Raw genomic sequence first — 18,166 nt, 5'->3', positions numbered from 1 at the left:
GGATACGAATCTCTAAATGCCTTCGGAAAAATTTTAGAAAATATGTGCAAGTTTGTAAATATTTTCGTTTGCACTCGACTCCAGGGAACGGACTCCTCCTTAGTCCTTTGTGTGTGTGCAGGGGAGGGGGGGGGGGGGGCGAGGGGTGGTGTTGTGTCTTCACACAGTAGCACACATGACAAGACAGCGCTTCATACGCCGGCCAATAAACAATGAACAAGCGAGGTGAAATGCAGCTGCTTTTTATAGCTGCAATAGCCTGTCAAGTGACGTCATGCAAGCAGGTCAAGTAGGTTTTGATAGCAATGACAGAACATTCCTTCCCCTACACAGTGTTCGTTTGTACTAGGTCCGGTAGCGGTCTGGGGCCCTCGTTTTACGAGTGCTGCGTAAGAGCGGTGGGTGAAGGTCCCGTTGAAGTTGAGGGTCAGGCTGAAGTCCAGGCATAGAATCCGACTGGGCAAGGCTGGAAAGAAGGATCTGGCTGGGTGCAGAAGTGCTGCCTCCGGTTTCTGCGCGCGTGTCGTCCGAGGCGCGCTGTCCAGTATCCTCGGGAGGAGTCATATGAAGCTCCCTGCTTGGATCACACACACCCGGGATGTTAGGGTAGTCAGGCATAGCCCTCTCCTGAAATGTACACGGCCGGAGGTCATTAGCGTGAACGTACCGTTCTTCCTTCCCCGTAGGAACCAAGTACGTGGCGGAGCCCACCCGCCTGCAGTTGGTCCCTACTGTCTATTTCTCACCGTACGGCCAGGACGCGGGCACCTTCTTGGAATTCTCTCCACGATCCGCGGGTTCGGCTTCTTTATACGATCCAATTTGTTCCCCATTCTTTGCTCCATGCCAGGGTAGAGCAGGCTCAGTCGGCGTCCACGACAGGAACCACCCCGTGAGAGGTTTCCAAAACAAGCACTGTGCTGCATGGACGTCGTCTCCCCTTTTGTGCGCTCGTCCAGGATCTGCTTGATTTTCCCTCTCTGGACACAGCGCCCCGCACTGCCATTCGGAGTAGGATGGTAAGGAGGAAATTTTGTGTACCGAAAACCAATTCTACTCAAAAAGGTCTCAATATACAAAGACAAGAACTGCGGGCCGTTGCCCGTCACTACCTCTTCTTATAATCCGTACGCGGCAAACACACCACGCAGTTTTTCCACAGTCTTTTCACCTTTCGTCGAGTTCATTACAAACACTCCGACACACTTAGAATGCGCGTCTACAAGCGCCAGAAACAACTGTTGATCACGATACGCAAAACCTAGATGCACTCTTTCCCGCCTCCGCGTGGACCAGCCCCAAGGTGGCAAGGGAACACTCGATGATGAGTTTGGCGACAATTGGCACGAGGCACACTCTTCCACCGCTTGTTCAAAGTCCTGAGTTCATCTCGGCCACCACACGTGGCTTCTCGATAACATTTTCATTCGGGTCATTCCTGGGTGGCCTTTGTGCAACATTGACAAACTTTTGCACCTAGGCACACTGGCGCTGCTACGCGGTTTCCCCAGGTTACACAATTTTGATCGACAGAAAGTTCGCGGCGGCAAACGAATTACGGTGCAAGCAGATCATGTGTGATGTTCGAAGGACAGCCAACTTGCTTATATAAATGCACTTTTGATAAAACCTTGTCCTTGTGCGTTTCATTTTTGATTTCCTTAGCGAAGAGAGGTACTTCATGAAGCACGGGAAAAAATTCACGCACTCTGATTCTTCAACTTGGGTTTTCAGGGGCAGCCGCAACAATGCGTCAGCGCTTGCAATATCTCTAGACTTCCGATAAACCCATTGGTAGTTGTAGACTGCCTGCAACAATACCGACACGGGCCGCTGACATCGCGGAAACCGACTTGTCCACCTTTCTAAGGACCGATGATAACTGTAAATGCAAAACTTTCTCCCGGACGAATGCTTGGGAAACTTCCTTAGTCCGAACACAAAGGCGAATACCTCTTTTCAATGTGGGCGCAGCCTTGCTCTGTTTTGCTGAGCATTTTCAACGCGAAAGCGATTGGCCTTTCAACGGACCCTATTTTGTGGAATAAAATGGCCCTTACTCTGTACGCCGATGCGTCACAGACTAGCCTTAACTCCTTTTCCAGGGTCGTAGTACGTTAGTATCGTGTAATGCGTAAGCCACCCTTTTGTTTTCTTAAATCCTTTTCTGCTTCACTTGTCCATTTCAATCTCGTGTTATTACTGAGTAGCTCATACATTTGTTTAAGTTCTGCTGACAGATTTGGAAGAAACTTCCCATAGAAATTTATCAGCCCGAGGTACGATCGCTGTTCCTCTTTGTCCCTGGGGCTTGGTGCTTCTTTGATTGCCTGTACTTTTTCGTCCGAAGGATGTATGCCCTTTCCGTCAAGCACGTGACCTAGGTAAGTAACTTACATCTGAAAGAACTTGCATTTTTCTTCACTTTAATCCCCCTTTTTTTAAACCTTGCCAGCACACTTTTTACCTTCTGGTAGCACTCTTCCAAAGTTTTCGCCGCTATCAGAACATAATCAAGATAGCAGGACACTCCATCCAAGTCGCGAAACACATCATCCATTGCTGCCTGAAAAACTGACGGGGCACTGGTTATCCCGTACGGAAAACGCGCGCATTTAAGCAAGCCGACATGCGTGTTCATTGTTACGAGCGCCTGGGAATCCGGGTGCAATTTTAGCTGCCGCTAGTCTGTTGCAAGATCGAGCACCGTGAAGTACTTTCACCCATGTAATGTTGCAAATATATCCTCCATTGCCGGTGACGGATAATGGTCGATTCTGAAAGATGAAGTTGCAGTCACTGTAATCTCCGCATATTCTTTCTTTCCTGTCGGCTTTAGGGACGGCTATTAAAAGAGTCGCCCACTCATTCTGTTGTACATGAAAGAGCACCCCTTACTGTACGAAAGACTGCAACTGTTTTGCTACTGCCTCGCGCAGCGTGAAAGGCACAGGTCGGTGCTTACGGAACGCAGGTGTACTTGCGTCTTTCAACAAGAGATTCACCGGAACGCTGTTATTGACACTAGTGCGGGCTCAAATATTTCCGAGTATTTTCCTGTTAGGGCTAATTTCCAGCCTAATTTCAAAGCTTCCCGCCAATCGTGGCCAAACAAAGTTTCGTACGTACCTTTGTGAAGTACGCACAACAATAATAAGAGGCACAGTAACCGTTTGGTCAATGTACTCGACAGGAGCATCCAGCTTAACTACAATCTTTAACGGAAGGTACCGTAAGTTTTGAGATTTAGTCTGCAACTGCTCAGAGTTAGGGCCAGCCAGTATTTCTGATAAACATTCTCTTAAACAACGGGACAGACGCACCTGTACCAACTTGCGTTGTAACATTTCTGCCGGCCGCCCGGACATTCATTCTGTATATAGCTACAGCGCTTATTGTCACAGCAAAATACACTATGCAGTACAAGGCAGCCCCCCCCCCCCCTTCACTTCCCTTTCTTGGCCTGCACTCTCATCCACGACTCGCACGGAACGGCACTGAGCAAGGCAGACCATTGCCCCACCCGCTTGCCTGCAGATGGGGCAGCGGTATTTCCAGAACGGGCAGGCTGGTTCAGCGTGGGCGGATCCCCAACGGGAACAACCACGAGCTTAGCTTCGGTGCTCCGCTGGTTCTGCCACTGCTGCAGCTTTGCCTAGTACTCCAGGTCCGGGCTTCGAACTCGAGGCACCTCATCTTAAAGCATTCGCTTCCTCCTGTTCGTTAGAAGCGGGCTTAATTTTTTTTTTGTCTCTGTGCGTGTCGGTCCGACGCTTCTGGCGAAATCGCAGGCAGCTGCAAACGTCAGCTGAATTCCTTAAAAAGCTCTGCTTGAGTAACCGGGTCTTTTAAACCAGCTAAAATACGGTCCCCCAATGCTTCAACCAGAAATTGCCCAAAATCGCAGGTCGCGGGCCGCCTTTTCAATTAAACGGCGAATGATGCTACTGTCCCCTTTCCGCACTGGGGTCGACAGTTAAAACTTAACCGGTCTGCTATTACAAAACGTTTTGGAGAGTAATGCTCCTTGAGCACCTTTACCAGGTGATCGTAGACTTTCTTCCGGCTTGACCGAAGCAAGAAAATTTTTGAGCGTCCGATATGTATTCTTGCCCATGGCCGTCACAAAAGTTGCTACATTCAAGTCGGCGCTCCCCTTGTTAGTTTGCAGGTAATGCTGAAATCACTCGACGTAGGACTCGAAGTCTTCGTCCTCAGCGAACTGGCCGAACTGGCTGAGCGTATCCATGGCGCTGTCCGGCGCCAGGGTACTTGCGCTACCGAACTATCCTACTTCCGTCTGAACGCAGATCCCCCCCTAGTCGCCACTCTTGTATCTTCACACAGGAGCACACATGACATATTAGCGCTTCATGCGCCGGTGTTTATTCAGCCACTGGCTAACAAACAATGAACGAGCGAGAGGAAATGCAGCTACGTTTTGTAGCTGTAAAAAGGGAGTTTAATGGCCCTGAAAGAACCAGGCACTGAATGGTCTTCTTCTTCTGGCCGTCGGCGGATGTTCTAGAGCCAGCCAGCAGTGCGCGCTCAGCGATAGCACTGCCGCTACCGCGTTGACACATCGTCGTTACAATGGACCCCGGGAATGAAAGGAGCCATCCTGGCGACTCAAGGCGTAGTGCACATCACGAGGTCATGGTAAGGCTTCAGGCGACTGATGTGCACCGTTTCACGGCCACTACGCCGAAGTTAAGAGGAGGGTGTCGATGTTTCGACTAACATCGTTCAGTGCCTGGTTCTTTCAAGGCCATTAAACTCTTTTTCAAGTGGTGGAGGTTGCCCCTGATCCCGTCCTGGAGCGGTGCAGCGGCACTGTAACATCACAAATGCCGAATAACGCCACCCTGGCGCCTCGCCGCCTGCTCCTCTTGTCTGCTCCAGCACGCCTCGACAACAGGACCCAGCTGTGTTCAGTGGACTCGGTGACTCTGACGTTGAGGACTGGCTGGTTTCCTACAAGCGAGTCAGCACGCACAACCGCTTGGATAACGCCATGAAACTTAACAACGTCATCTTTTACCTCGCTGATGTCGCTCTAATTCCGCAACCGCGATGCGGATATCGCCACATGGTCGACGTTCAAGACAAGCTTCACTCAGGTATTTGGCCGTCCTGACGTGCGCGAACTCCGCACCGACCAGCGCTTATGAGAGTGGGCAGAGCAACCCGGCGAGACACTCACTAGCTGTATTGAGGACGTGGTGGATGTCTGCAAGAGCGTGAACACTGATATGTGCAAGGCTGATAAGAAAAAAGAAATATCATGAAGGGTACAGATTAAGATGCGTTCCAAATGCTGCCCGCCAAGCAGCCGGACACCTCCGTCATCAGCTTGTGCCAGAGACACGAGGAGCTCTGCAAGCAACGCGTCCTCACTCGCCGCACCGTACAGCATGGCGAGGTCCTGTCCGCTGATGCCGTGATCGCAGGAGGGCCGCAGCTCATGCACGATATAAAGCAGTTCATGAGGGAAGAGATCGGACGTCACCTGGCGCTCGTCCCTGGAGTTCGGGTACCTCCCACCAGCGCTGCAATCCACCTTCAGCAGACGGTCCGAGCCCAGGTCGTGGAGGCCCTGCCGCCCCTGCGTCAGAAAACTGTGGCTGCCCGTCTTACGTACGCCGCAGTTCTGGCCAGACCACCATCCCATCCCTTTGGCCCTTTCTAAGACTCCGCTCAAGCGCCGCTGCCTTCGACGCCCCCGCCTGTTCTCTCGTATCGGGCTCCGGTGGCACAACCGTCTCCTCGCTTCGCGCCGACAGTGCCTCACTACGGTCCTCCGTGGCATACTCGCGACAACAGGCCAAATTGCTTTGCCTGCGGTTTCATTGATCATACAGCCCGCCACTGCCGCAATCGTCCTTCTTCGCCTGCTGACGTCTTGCCGCCAACTGCTTATCGGTCTTAGACGCAGCAACACCGTGTACAACCGGACCCACTGCCGCTTGCCTTCTCCACCGAACGCCAGGCTGCCACCTCTCGCCGCTTGTCTTCTCCGCGGCGCCGTTCGATCTCCCCTATGCGCCGTCGTACCAGCCCTTCCGGTGCCGGCAACTAATGAGCGCAGTTCCCGAGCCAAGAGCTGCACCCCCTGGGAGCTCCACAAGGCCTCTGATATCACTAACAAACGTTATTGATGTTTTTGCCGAAGGCGTTGCATCATGTGCTCTCGTGTACACCGAAGCTGCTGTGTCAATTATGAACGCTAAATTTGCCGAAAATTGAAGAAAGTTATGACGCCATTTTCTGGAGTTTCTCTCCGCACTGCTACCGCCCAGCAGGTCGAGCCACCCGCAGCGTGCGCAGCACGAGTCGTTATTCAAGACGTCTTGTACATAATTCAACTCCTGATCCTCTCCTCTTCTCAAATGACGTAATTCTAGGATGGGAATTCCTTTCTGAGCACTCCGCCGTCGTCGATTGCGCCCGCGCCGAAGTTACCTTCTCTGCCCCACCCAGCACCTCCACCGCTTGAAAAGGCGGCTTAATTGCCCTGAAAGATGCAGGCGCACTGAACGGTGTTCTTCTGAACGTCGGCAGTTAATTGTTCTAGAGCCAGGCAGCAGCGCGTGCTCAGCGATAGCAATGCCGCCACCGCGTTGGTACACCTTCGTCGTTACAGCTGCAATAGTTTGTCAAGTGACTTCAGGCAAGTAGGTTTTGATAGCAATGACACAACAGGGGCTATATCCCTACTTTGTCGTAGAAATTCCAGTCTATCCTTGAAGACCTAGGTGAGGGGTGTGAGCATGGGTAAACTGGCTCACTCGGTGTATTCTCGAGTAGCTCGGTCTGCCTTCTTATTCCCCTCTAAACCCTCATGTCCAAGGACCTATATGACAGCGTGGTTACAGTAGTTATTCGATGGATGGCATGCCATAAATTTAGCTGCTGGCTGGTTGATTCGGCTGCGCGCCTAACCTCTGCCTGCTTCCTGGGAGTCAGAGATGATCTTCAATGATATTTTTCTGCGGTTGCTTTCGGCCACTTCCATTCCAGAGCAGTGGCAGCGGTCTCAGCTTCATGGGAGGTGCAGTTTCGAAGTGACGCGCTGAACAGTTCATTGTGTCTGTGGCTGAGGGCCACTATTACGGCATCTTTACCATTTTCGTAGAAACCAGCATCCACGCATGCCGTATTGGATCTGACTCTGTATCTCAAGTTGATGTGGTGTACGCGAGCTGTTCTCTATCCGTGGTTGATCTTCTGTTGCATGTGCGAGGGGGTCGCGATATTGCATTCAACATTGAGGTGCTGCCTGACCTGCGGAGGGATCTCCACCTTTCCTTTAATTTCGTCGTGGTCTGCCGCACTGTCAACACTGGTGAGAAAGGCTCTCACTTCGCTGTTCACCTGGAGATACATAGATAAGAGAGGGAGGAAAGGCAGGGCTGTTAACAAGAAAGGCTTCCGGTTGGCTACCCTGCACTGTGGGAAGGAATGATGGGATTAAAAACGGAAGAGGGAAGGAACGGGAAACACAGTCAAAATCTCTCAATCAAGGCAATCGTTTGTAAAAAAACAAAACATTGTTTTGTAAGCCTTGACGCCAGTCGACAGTTGTGGCCACGAACCGAGGATCTTGTCCTCTGCGAAAGGGCGAGGATCAAGGCTGTCCAGAGCACAACGCAGCTTATGTCTTTCGTTCACAAAGACAGGGCACTCATACAGGAAATGACGGACTGTCTCGTCCAGCTTTCACAAGAAGGGCAGTGGATCATCCCGATCCGGAAAGCATATTGATTTGGGGAGGCAACGCTGAGCCATAGACGGAACTGTAATGTTGCTTTCCCGACGCGCTATATTACATGCACGACGGACGCGCAGTCCAGGTTGTTGGGGGAGGGGGGAAGGAGGGGGGAGGGGGCACGGTTGCAGAACTCTCCCGTGTTACACGCTGAAAGAACGAAGCCAACACGCTGCGTCAGCTGTAGTTACAGAGACATTGACAGGGATCCTGTCCTTGTGGGCAGAATGGGTAGCCTCGTCTGCCTGGTGATTTCCATTAATACCGCAGTGTCCAGGCAGCCACTGGAAAATTATGCCATGTATTTTCAATGTGGCGCCATGGTACACTTTGCAGATTTCTGCAACGATTTATTCGTGCAACCCGCGGAGTTGTGCAGCTTGCGGGCCTTGAAGGGCTGCTTTAAAGTAGGTCAAAATGGGCCAGACATGGGGAGATCCCTGACTGAAGAACTGAACTGCAGCCGTAGGGCAGCTAGTTCCGCACGAGTTTAAAGGGTAAGATAGGTAGTCTTCACCTTCATTAAGATAGACCTGGCCGGTATCCCCACAGACCTAGCAGAAGTTGTTGAGTTCCCTGAGCCATCTGTGTGTACAGTACTCACGGATTGAAATAGGACATTCGGAGCGCGTGGCCGTCGCTTCATGGAGCGCCGCCCGTAGACGCTCATGGAACCAAGGTGGTGCATTGTGGTATGGCGCGAGAGGGAAAACATCTACAAAGCAGAATTGTTCCTTCCAGTAGCCAATGAGCCGGCCTGTGGTTTACCACATGCCTGCGTGGCACTGCAAGGCTAGCGCTCCGAATGTCCTATTTCAATCCGTGAGTACTGTACATGTATGCGGTGACAATGGTTAAAATGCAGATGATCTAATGTCATTTGTGTCAGAGCAGGCAATGGTAAACCAGATTTCTTAGAAGTTCTAGGAATAGAGAGGTATACCTAAGGTTCATGCAGACTCCATATAGGTGAACACGGTCTTAAAGCAGGGACGAGCTGCGAAGGAAGATAGGCACGATGAGTTTCACTTACTTTTGCGAATGCAGTAAGTGGTCTTAGTATTGGAAGAACTTCGAGATGATGATTCGGAGCTCGTGGGAGGTGCCGAATGTGCGTTCTCATGGTTTCCACGGCAATGCATGTAGTAACAGGATGCTCCCCAGCGACAAGAACAGTGTCTGATGTTGAGGCACATTTAGGCAGTCCAAGGCAGGTTCGCAGAGCTTGTGCTTGTACACTTTGGAGTGTCTGGATGTTCACCTGTCTAATTTTGCTTAAAATTGGAGAGCTGTAACGCATGTAGTCCAGCAACAGCGAACGGTACAATCGAAGCATCGAGGGCACAGATGCACCCAAGGTCTTTCCCCGAGGAAGGAGAGGATATAAATAATCGATGTCAGTCTCTTATGTCGTAGAGATAGGTTCTACGAGAAGTTCCTGTCGATAACAATGCCAATGAAGTGATAGCTGCTCTCATACAGAATCGCGTTGCGATTAACGTATACAGGGTAGCGTCATTTTTTGCGTGTGCACGTCACGAGTGAACATTTCTCGGTCGAAATATTTAGGCCCTGCTGATGAAGGTAAAAGGTCAGTATCATTGACGCCTTTTCAATTCTCGCACGAACTTGGGGACGGGTCACACTTGATGCCCAAATATAGATATCAGTATATATTGAGATCTGAACAGATTGTGGCAATGAGTCAACCAGGCAGGCCAATGAGAGCAAGGTTGAAGATAGTTGGGCTCAGCACTCCACCCTGTGGGACTCCGCGCGAATTTATATGTACAGAGGTTGGTTCGTTCACCTGAAGGCCTTTGCGTTGGGCTATCAGGAAAGCCTGTTTATACTCATCATATCTTTTTGTGACTCCTAACTGTTCGAGTTCTTCTGTAGCTGTTCTTAGAGGGCGGCCTTGTGTGAGTTTGTACGTGCTTTATGTAGCAATATCTCAACTTGGTTTTCCCTCGTTTGTTGAGATAATGATACGGAACACGCTAGGTGACATGGCTTATTATCAGGGCATTCACCAGTCTGAGGATTCCATCTTCTCGCATATTCTTTACTTTGTTCTTGATGCAGCGGATCATTCGTGTTATTTGTGCTGCGGTTGTCGTCAGCAGTCGCATTGTGTGGTCGGCCCTTAGGTTGCTGTGTATCCACACCTTCAGTACCCTGGCTCTTGGCACCTCAAGAATATGGACTCTTCCTAGTATTACACATAGGTTGCCGTCATTGGTGTAATGAGGTCTGTGCACTGGCAGTAGAGATTTTTCCGGCGAACTGCTTAGGCCGCACTCCACTACTTAGAGCTGAACGCATGACGCTGCTTCTTGTAGTTTTCCTACTTTCTGCGCGAGAGAGTCCCGACTCACCTAAATGGTAATATCATCAGCAATAAGCTATATCCGGTGTCGGCGATACCGTCTAGGCGTCCTGTGAGGTTTCGAATCGCATTGTTAAAGAGTAAGAGTGGGATAACTCATCCCTTTGGTGTCCCTCTGTCAGGTATTTGTATTGAGCTTGAGCGCACACATCCCATGCCGATAGTGGCCGGCCTGTCAGCTAGGAAGGCCCGTACATAACTGAAAAAGCATTCCCCACAGTACAGCTAATTTATCCCTGCTATAATAGGGTCATAGCACACATCAACAAGGCCCCTTTGAGTTCCAGTACCATTATGATGTGCTCTCCACCTCTTGGTGTGCGCGTTAGGACTTCTTTTAGGAGAAGGCATACGTCTTCTCTAGAAAGCCGCTCTCAAAGGCCGTTCATGGCGGGCGGCATCAAATTGGGGTAATCTATGCAGTTCGATGGAGGACCACCATCTCGTAGAGTTTGCCCAAGCATAACGGGAGGGAACTGGGCCTCAGGGTTTCCATGATTGGTTTCTTTCCCGTCTTGGGAATTGTTACACTATCAGTGTGTTTCCACGCTGCCGGAAGCGCTTCCTTAGACCACAGATGGTAATTGTGTAGTTTGTAAAATCCCCAACTTGCGTTACTTTCGAGGTTCCTGATCATGACGTTTTGTGATGCGGTCCGCGGCAGTAACCGTGTTAAAGGCTGCCGCATAGATTTTCCCTGTTCTTACAGGGGTGTATAGACTTGTGTCTTCCCTACCAGTGTAATGATCGGAGTAAGTCATGCTCTCCTCCGTCGAATTGGGGGGGGGGGGGGGGCAATTCTTTCAAGCGTACAATCGTGCCAAGTCTGCACCGCAATGAATTGCGGCCAGTTTTGATGTGCCAATTGATCGGCGTATTTCTGTACCTCCCCCGTCAGTAGTTCGATTTTGACATTTAGTTTTCTATATAGCTTTGCTCTTTTCACCTTGGTATTGTGGGGTTTTAATTATAGGGGAATAAATACATTCTCCCCGCTTAACCGCGGTTGACACAGTTCAAAACCACCCGACCCCGACCCCGTGATCGCGTACGCTACCGAGCACACGCCTACCACGGCAGGCTTTGCTCTGAAGGAAACAAAAAGAACGACACTCTGGCTGACACAAACAAAGAATTTATTGCTACAGCAACAATAACTCAAGCTAACAGCAAAATACGCTAAGGAATCGAGGTCATCAGACTAACCAAAAAGGTTACGAGCGAATGTTTGCCCACGCTAGGGCAAGGGATACTCCGAAGCCGGACGGGACGAGATGCGGGAGAATGTTCTCCCCCACGAGTCTTCGCCCCGCTGGCTGAGAGCGGAGTGATGTGGCGACACGTCCGCACGCAACGAGCGTCCCAGCCCGAAGAGAATATGTCTTCCCCGCGCGTGTGCGCAGCAGGCACGTGGCGCCCGTGTCGCTGCGATGCCGGCGCCCTTCCTTGCTAGTTCTGGTAACTAACCAGGGATAGTCACGGAGCGCAACCCTCCTCAAAGCGAGGCTACTGCAGGGTGCATCGCGGGAAAGCAAACCACAGGGGACGGCAGGGCACGTCCCCACATCCCCCCCACCACAAAAGACCCACGCGCCTGCTAGTACATGATATAGAGGAGTCTCCTGGTCTTCATGCACTTAAAGCAGGTCTTGCAGCGGAGGTCACGCCGAAAGCGTGCACGCTGACTTCCGCGGTATTCCGAAGGCGGTGCGAAGGCCTCCGCTGGGCGACTCGTACGGCCAATGGACTACGTGTCCGCAGGCCCGCGAGGAAAAGACCGGTTGGAAACTGCAGGTCAGGATTCGGTACCAGTGGCCAGGGTAACAGCAGCCTGGTGTGACTGCTGACTAGTCTCGCCACAGCTTCCCCAGATGGATGCGGCGAACAGGATGGAGGCCGCTCCGTCGCAGCAGGCAGCAGCGAGAAATTGTGCATAAGGTAGCAAGCCCGGGTGCCTCCACCGGCTCTGCAAGATTGCCGAAACACTGTCGGCGTGCCTTTAACGTAGGTCACGGGAGGGTAAACGGCGTCCGCAGGGGCCTAGTGGCACAATGCCTGCCTCGCTAGCAAAACGTGTCGAGCGGCTGTGCAAACGCAAAGTTCGAGTGAACAAAGCACTTTCTTGAGTTGAAGTAGACTGCTCAGTTCGTGCGAGGTTTCAAAAACGAGTGATCAGCAACGTGAGCCCCCTCTCAACCCCACGGTTCGGTGATCGCGTCTCTTCTGACGCTGCGCAGGCAGCTGCGAAAAGCCTTAGGCCTAACTACCACTCTGACAACGACTCTGATCAAAACAAAGAAACGAAGCGGGTTACGTGCAAGCAGCCGCGAGGAGGAATCAGTTCTGGGGGGTAGTCGTACTCCACTCACTGCACGAAGCAGCTTCTGAGCCGTCGGCGCCCAACGTATCGAACGGTGTCGGAGCGCCCGGTGCTCAGCTGCAGTACCAGCGAGATCGTAACGGCACCCGTGGCCTCAGGCCACCTGACTCCCGGAGCCGTGATTCCCACAGTCGAAACAAATACGCGAGAAAAAAATATGTACAGAAAAATCGGATCACACACGCGGCTTCCGAACTCAATCGCTTCGGGCTCCTCAACTCCGAGGGCGCTAGGCCTCGCGCTCCCTCGATATGGACCGAGTGGCTTCGTGCTAAACATGCTTTAGAGAAAAGTTGAAGACAAATGTTCTGAGTATGTCGACAAGTTCAAACATCATCGTCAGCAGCAGCAGCAGCAGCAGCAGCAGCCTGACTACACCCACTGCAGGTCAAAGGCCTCTCGCACGTGTGTCCAATTAACCCTGTCCTTTGCAAGCTGCGCCTACCCTATGTCTGAAAACTTCCTAATCTCACCCGCCCACTTAACCTTCTGCCGCCCCCTGCTGCTTGCCTTCTATTGGCATCCATTCTGTTACCCTTAAGGACCAGCGGTTATCTTGCCTTCGCAGTAAATGCCCTGCCCAGGCCCATTTCTTCCTCTTGATTTCGACCAGGATGTTATTAAGACGAGTTTGTTCTCTCACCCATTCTTCCCGCTCCCGGTCTCTTAACGTTACACCTATCATTTTTCATTTCCGTGGCTCGCGCTTGCTGTGTTGACCTTAACTTAAGCTGAGCCCTTTTCGTTAGCCTCCACGATTCTGCCCCGTAGGGGACTACTGGTAAGATACAGCTGTTGCGCACTTTTCTCTTGAGAGATATTGGCAATGTGATATTCATGATCTGAGAGAACCTACCATACGCGCTCCACCTCACTCTTATCCTTATAGTTATTTCCGTCTCATGATTCGAATCAGCTGTCACTGCCTGCCCTTTCCACTTCCACTTCCACCACCTCATTGGCAATTCTGAACTGCTGTTCCCTTGTTAGACTGTTGAACAGTACTTTCGTTTTCTGCATGTTAATTTTTAGACCCATCATTCTCCTCAGTCTAACTCATTGATCATGATTTGCAGCTCATCTCCTGAATGACACAGCAAGGGAACGTCATCAGCAAATCGCAGATTATTTAGGTATTCTCCATTAACTCTTATCCCCAACTGTTCCCAATTCCGGCCTCGGAATACCTCCTGTAAACAAGTGGCATTGGCGACATCGTGTCCCGTTGCATGACGCCTTTCCTTATTGATATGTTATTGCTGATTTTACAAAGAACTATCGTAGCTGTGCAGTTCCTATATATATATATATATATATATATATATATATATATATATATATATATATATATATATATATATATATATATATATATATATATATATATATATATATATATATATATATATATATATAATTACTGAGGTTTCAACTGAGTCAAGTTCTTTCTCATAATCAATGAAGGTTATATTATATATAGGTGTTGGTTATATTCTGCGCATTTCTCAATCATATCATTGATAATGTGAATATGATACATTGTGGAATATCCTTTAGCAAAGCCTGTCTGATCATTTGGTTCATTAAAGTCTAAGGTTGCCCTGACTCTATTAGCGATTGCCTTAATAAATACCTTGTAGGCAACGGACAGTAAGCTGATCGGTCTGTAATTTTTCAAGTCTTTGGCGTCTCCTTTCTTAAGAATTAGGATTATATTTGCGTTCCTCCAAGCTGCTGGTACGGCCGAGGTCATAAGACATTGCGTATACAGGTGGCTAGTTTTTCTAGCACAATCTCCCCTCCGTCCTTCAACAGATTTGCTGTTACCTGATCCTCGCCAGCTGCTTTTCCCCTTTGCGTTGCTTCTAAAGCGTTCTTTATTTTCTTTTTCGTTACTGGCGGGATGACGCAATGTTGTTCACTACTGTCTAGATCATTAACGTTCTGATTGCATTGGCTACTGTATAGATTTGCGTAGAATTATTCGGTTTTTTTAGCTATCTTATCCATATTGCTAATGACATTGTCCTCCTTGTCTCTTAACGCATACATCTGGTTTTTACCTATGCCTAGTTTCCTCTTCACCGCTTTTAGGCTACCTCCGTTCTTAAGAGCATGCTCGCTTCTCTCCATATTAAACTTCCTTATGTCGGCTACCTCGCGCTTGTTTATTAAGTTCAAACATGCTACAGCGCAATACACCTCGCACTCAAGAAAGCATGCCGCAGGTGCTGCGATCGAAATTCACACTAGGCCTAGCACTTGCCAAGTCCGGGCAAACAGCTTTCCTCAAACCGAACAGAGAGTCATACAATGTTCCAAATGCTCCAAGAGCAGCAGGTCCCACGTTGGGGGCCACATGTGGAGTTTCAATTGTGGGCGATAAATGCGGTATCCCCGCCTAACCGCGACTGAAACAGTTCAAAACCACCCAGATCCAAACACCCCAGAGACGTGGGAGTCTCTCCTGTGTACTTCCAAGCCAGCAGACCAACGCTGGCTTATCCAGCGCGCGGTGGAGGCCGCGGCATCCCAAAGGATCCCCGCCGACCTCCTCTAAGTCAGCGCAACCGGTCCTTTGACTGGTCCCCTGTTTTTGGGCGCAATAAAAGAGTTTACCTACCTACCTACCACCCCGTGATCGCATACCCTACCGGCCGCGAGCCGATCACGGTGGGCCTTGCTCTGAGGGAAAGAAAGCAACGACACTCTTGCTGACACAAACAAGGAATTTATTGCTACAGCAACAATAACGCCAGCTAGAAACAAAATACGCTAAGGAATCGAGGTCGTCCGATTCACCAGCAGTGTTATGGGCCAATTTCGCCCACGATAGAGCAAAGGGGAACTGTGAAGCCGAAAGGGACGAGGTGCGGGAGAATGTTCTCCCCCACAAGGCTTCGCCCCGCTGGCAGAGCGTGGTGTGCTGCGGCGACACGTCCGCACGCAACGTGCGCCCCAACTCCAAGAGAATATGTGTTCCCCGCGCGCGCAGCTGTCACACCGTCCATGGCGCTCTTGTCGGTGCAACGCCGGCACCTTCCCTTGCTAAGTTAACTAACCATGGATAGTCTCGGGCTGCGCCCCTCCTCAAGGCGAGGCTACTGCAGGGTGCATCGCGAGAAAGCGAACCAGAGGGGACGGCAGGGCACGTTCCCACAGTATGAACCTCCGCTGCTCTTCAGAGAGGTGCACAAGGTGCTTATCCACCTCCGGGGCTTCCCTGGTTCGTTCTAAGGTCTTGGTTATCTGTTGGCGTAGGTCGCCAGGCTGTTCGCTCCAGGTATCAATGGCGTCTATTTTGTCCGCTTTGTTAGCCTTCCGATATGCCTCCCAGTCTGTGAACTTTGCTTTTCCTGCACTAGAGAAGGAGCTTCGAAAGGTATATAAAGACCTGAAAAAATCCGTAGATTTATTTAGTGAACAGTTTGATGCTATGGCTGAGCGCAGTGCAAAATTATAAAAGGAACGCTCAGCGCTAAAGAACGAAAACGCCACACTATCACAGAAATGCAAAGGACTGAAACAACTACTATCTGATCTTGGAGACCGGGTGGCAAATCAAGGACAGTACTCGGTGAACCGGGACATTGAGATTAAAGGCGTTCCGGTCAGCGACAACGAGAACCTACCTTCACTCTTGAGCAAACTAGGAGACGTCATAAGTGAACCCATTTCTGATTCCGATGTAGACATGTGCCATCGTGTGCCAAGGAAAGACAAAGGAAGCCCTAACATTGTTGTGCAGTTCCACTCTCGTGCGAAACAGGAAGCGGTGGTTGAAAAGGCCAGGAAAAATCGAATCTTAACCTCTGATTTTGGTTACCAAAGTGCTGGTGGTTTCAGTTCTTCCCCGGTATTTATTAATGAACACCTTTGCCCCGCCTTGAAGAAACTTCTTAGACAAGTTGTTGAGCGAAAGATGGAAAAAGAATGGAAGTACGCGTGGACAAAGGGCGGCAAAATTTTCGCGCGCAAAACAGACACTTGGAATGTACTGCGCACATCTTGCGTTGCGGACATCGATAAGATGAAATGAGGATCTAGGAATCCAAGCATTTTGTCAACCGCCATTCACATCGATGGCTGGTAAATCGCTGAACCGTGCGCATGTGACTAAATTTTATTATAAACATCCGTGCACATCTTTCTTCCTGTTAAACACTCAGTCAGCGCGCGACAAGTCTGATGAGCTGTGTGCCTTGTTTTCATGTTTTGGCTGTCCATTTGATGTTATTATGCATTATGAAACATGGTACCTACACGAACATGAAGTAATACAGATCCTTGGTTAAACAAGACACTAATTAAATCTCTCAGCCAAGAACGGTGGAGGAGTACTTTTCATGGCCAGAGAAAGTTTTCAGTGTGATAAGATCGACGACTTTATGGCGGTTACACCGGACTTTGAAATTTTGACTGTCATTTATAGCAAAGGCATATTTTCTGTTTTATATCGCCCTCCAGGCGGGAACGCGGCAAAGTTTCTTTACCATATATGGAAAACTTCTTATCCTTGATACATAAAAACCGTTATGAACTCGTCTTAGGTGGCGATATAAATTTTAACCTGTTGAACTAAACAGAGCTACGTACTGATTTCACTCGACTATTAGAAGCTAATGCATGTTTTAACACAATAACTGCTCCAACTCGCATTAGCAACGGCTGTGAAAGTTTGCTTGCTGTTTTCATTACAAACATTGAATCTCGGACTATTAACACCGGAGTAATCAGCGCTCATATTAGCTATCATTTCCCAGTATTTCTTCTCTTGGAATCGTATGTCTCGGGTAAAGAGCCGACGCAGTGTCCCCCATTGACTATTCAAGATATTAATCCAGCTACACTTGAAGAGTTCCGCACAAAAATGTCAAAAATAAACTGGATTGACGTGTACAATCAGTCTGACGTATATAGATGCCGCGTACGAGTCATTTCTGTGTATTTTCAAAAAGGCTTATTCGGAATCTTTTAGCCCTAAAACACTGAAGCCTAAAAAAGCTAGAGAACCTTGAATAACCAATGCACATCAGAAACTAATTAAACAAAAAGATGCTCTATTCAAACGTTTTTTGGACACAAGAGACACGTGCCATCTATCCGAATTTAAAAAAATTTCGAAATACGTTTACTGCTACTATCAGACAAGCCAAGAAAGATTACCTTCACAGTTTGGTTAATGCTGAAGCTATAAAGCGAACGGACATCACGTGGTGAAACCTTAGCACAATGCTTAACATTGGACGTCGGAATTAATAATGGGTACGAGAATTGATACTTAATGGAGAACTGTCATCGGGCGCGCATTTAGCAAACGCTTTAATGATTATCTTGTGTTCCTTGTAAATAGTTTTGCACGATCCACGCTCCGCAGAGTACCTCAATTCCAGAAATTGTGAAAGTGATTTTCTACATCCAACTAGCGCCAACTAGCGCCCAATGATGACCTGCAAATGCGCCCCGTAAAACACGTTTTAGATCTGATATGCCCAGTTCTTGATAATGTGTTTAATTTGTGCTTTGTAATCGGCATATTTCCCAAGCGCATGCAGCTCGCAAAGGTTACAGGGCTCTTCAAAGCCGGTGATAAAAACAGCCTGTCTAACTTCAGACCAATATCTATTTT

At 49.5% G+C, this 18,166-nt stretch overlaps 1 protein-coding gene and 1 pseudogene across 1 annotated transcript in view; one reads left to right on the top strand and one right to left on the bottom strand.

The window, feature by feature from the left end:
* Positions 1–18,166, top strand: part of LOC144106424 (uncharacterized) — a 703,216-nt gene that overhangs the window by 409,865 nt on the left and 275,185 nt on the right. The gene's annotated exons all lie outside the window — the stretch shown is intronic.
* LOC144108731 (uncharacterized) lies at positions 346–1,427 on the bottom strand (annotated as a pseudogene).

This window comes from Amblyomma americanum, chromosome 10, assembly GCF_052857255.1.
Source record: "Amblyomma americanum isolate KBUSLIRL-KWMA chromosome 10, ASM5285725v1, whole genome shotgun sequence".
Lineage (NCBI taxonomy): Eukaryota > Metazoa > Arthropoda > Arachnida > Ixodida > Ixodidae > Amblyomma > Amblyomma americanum.
This window is presented reverse-complemented; position numbering and strand designations above follow the sequence as displayed.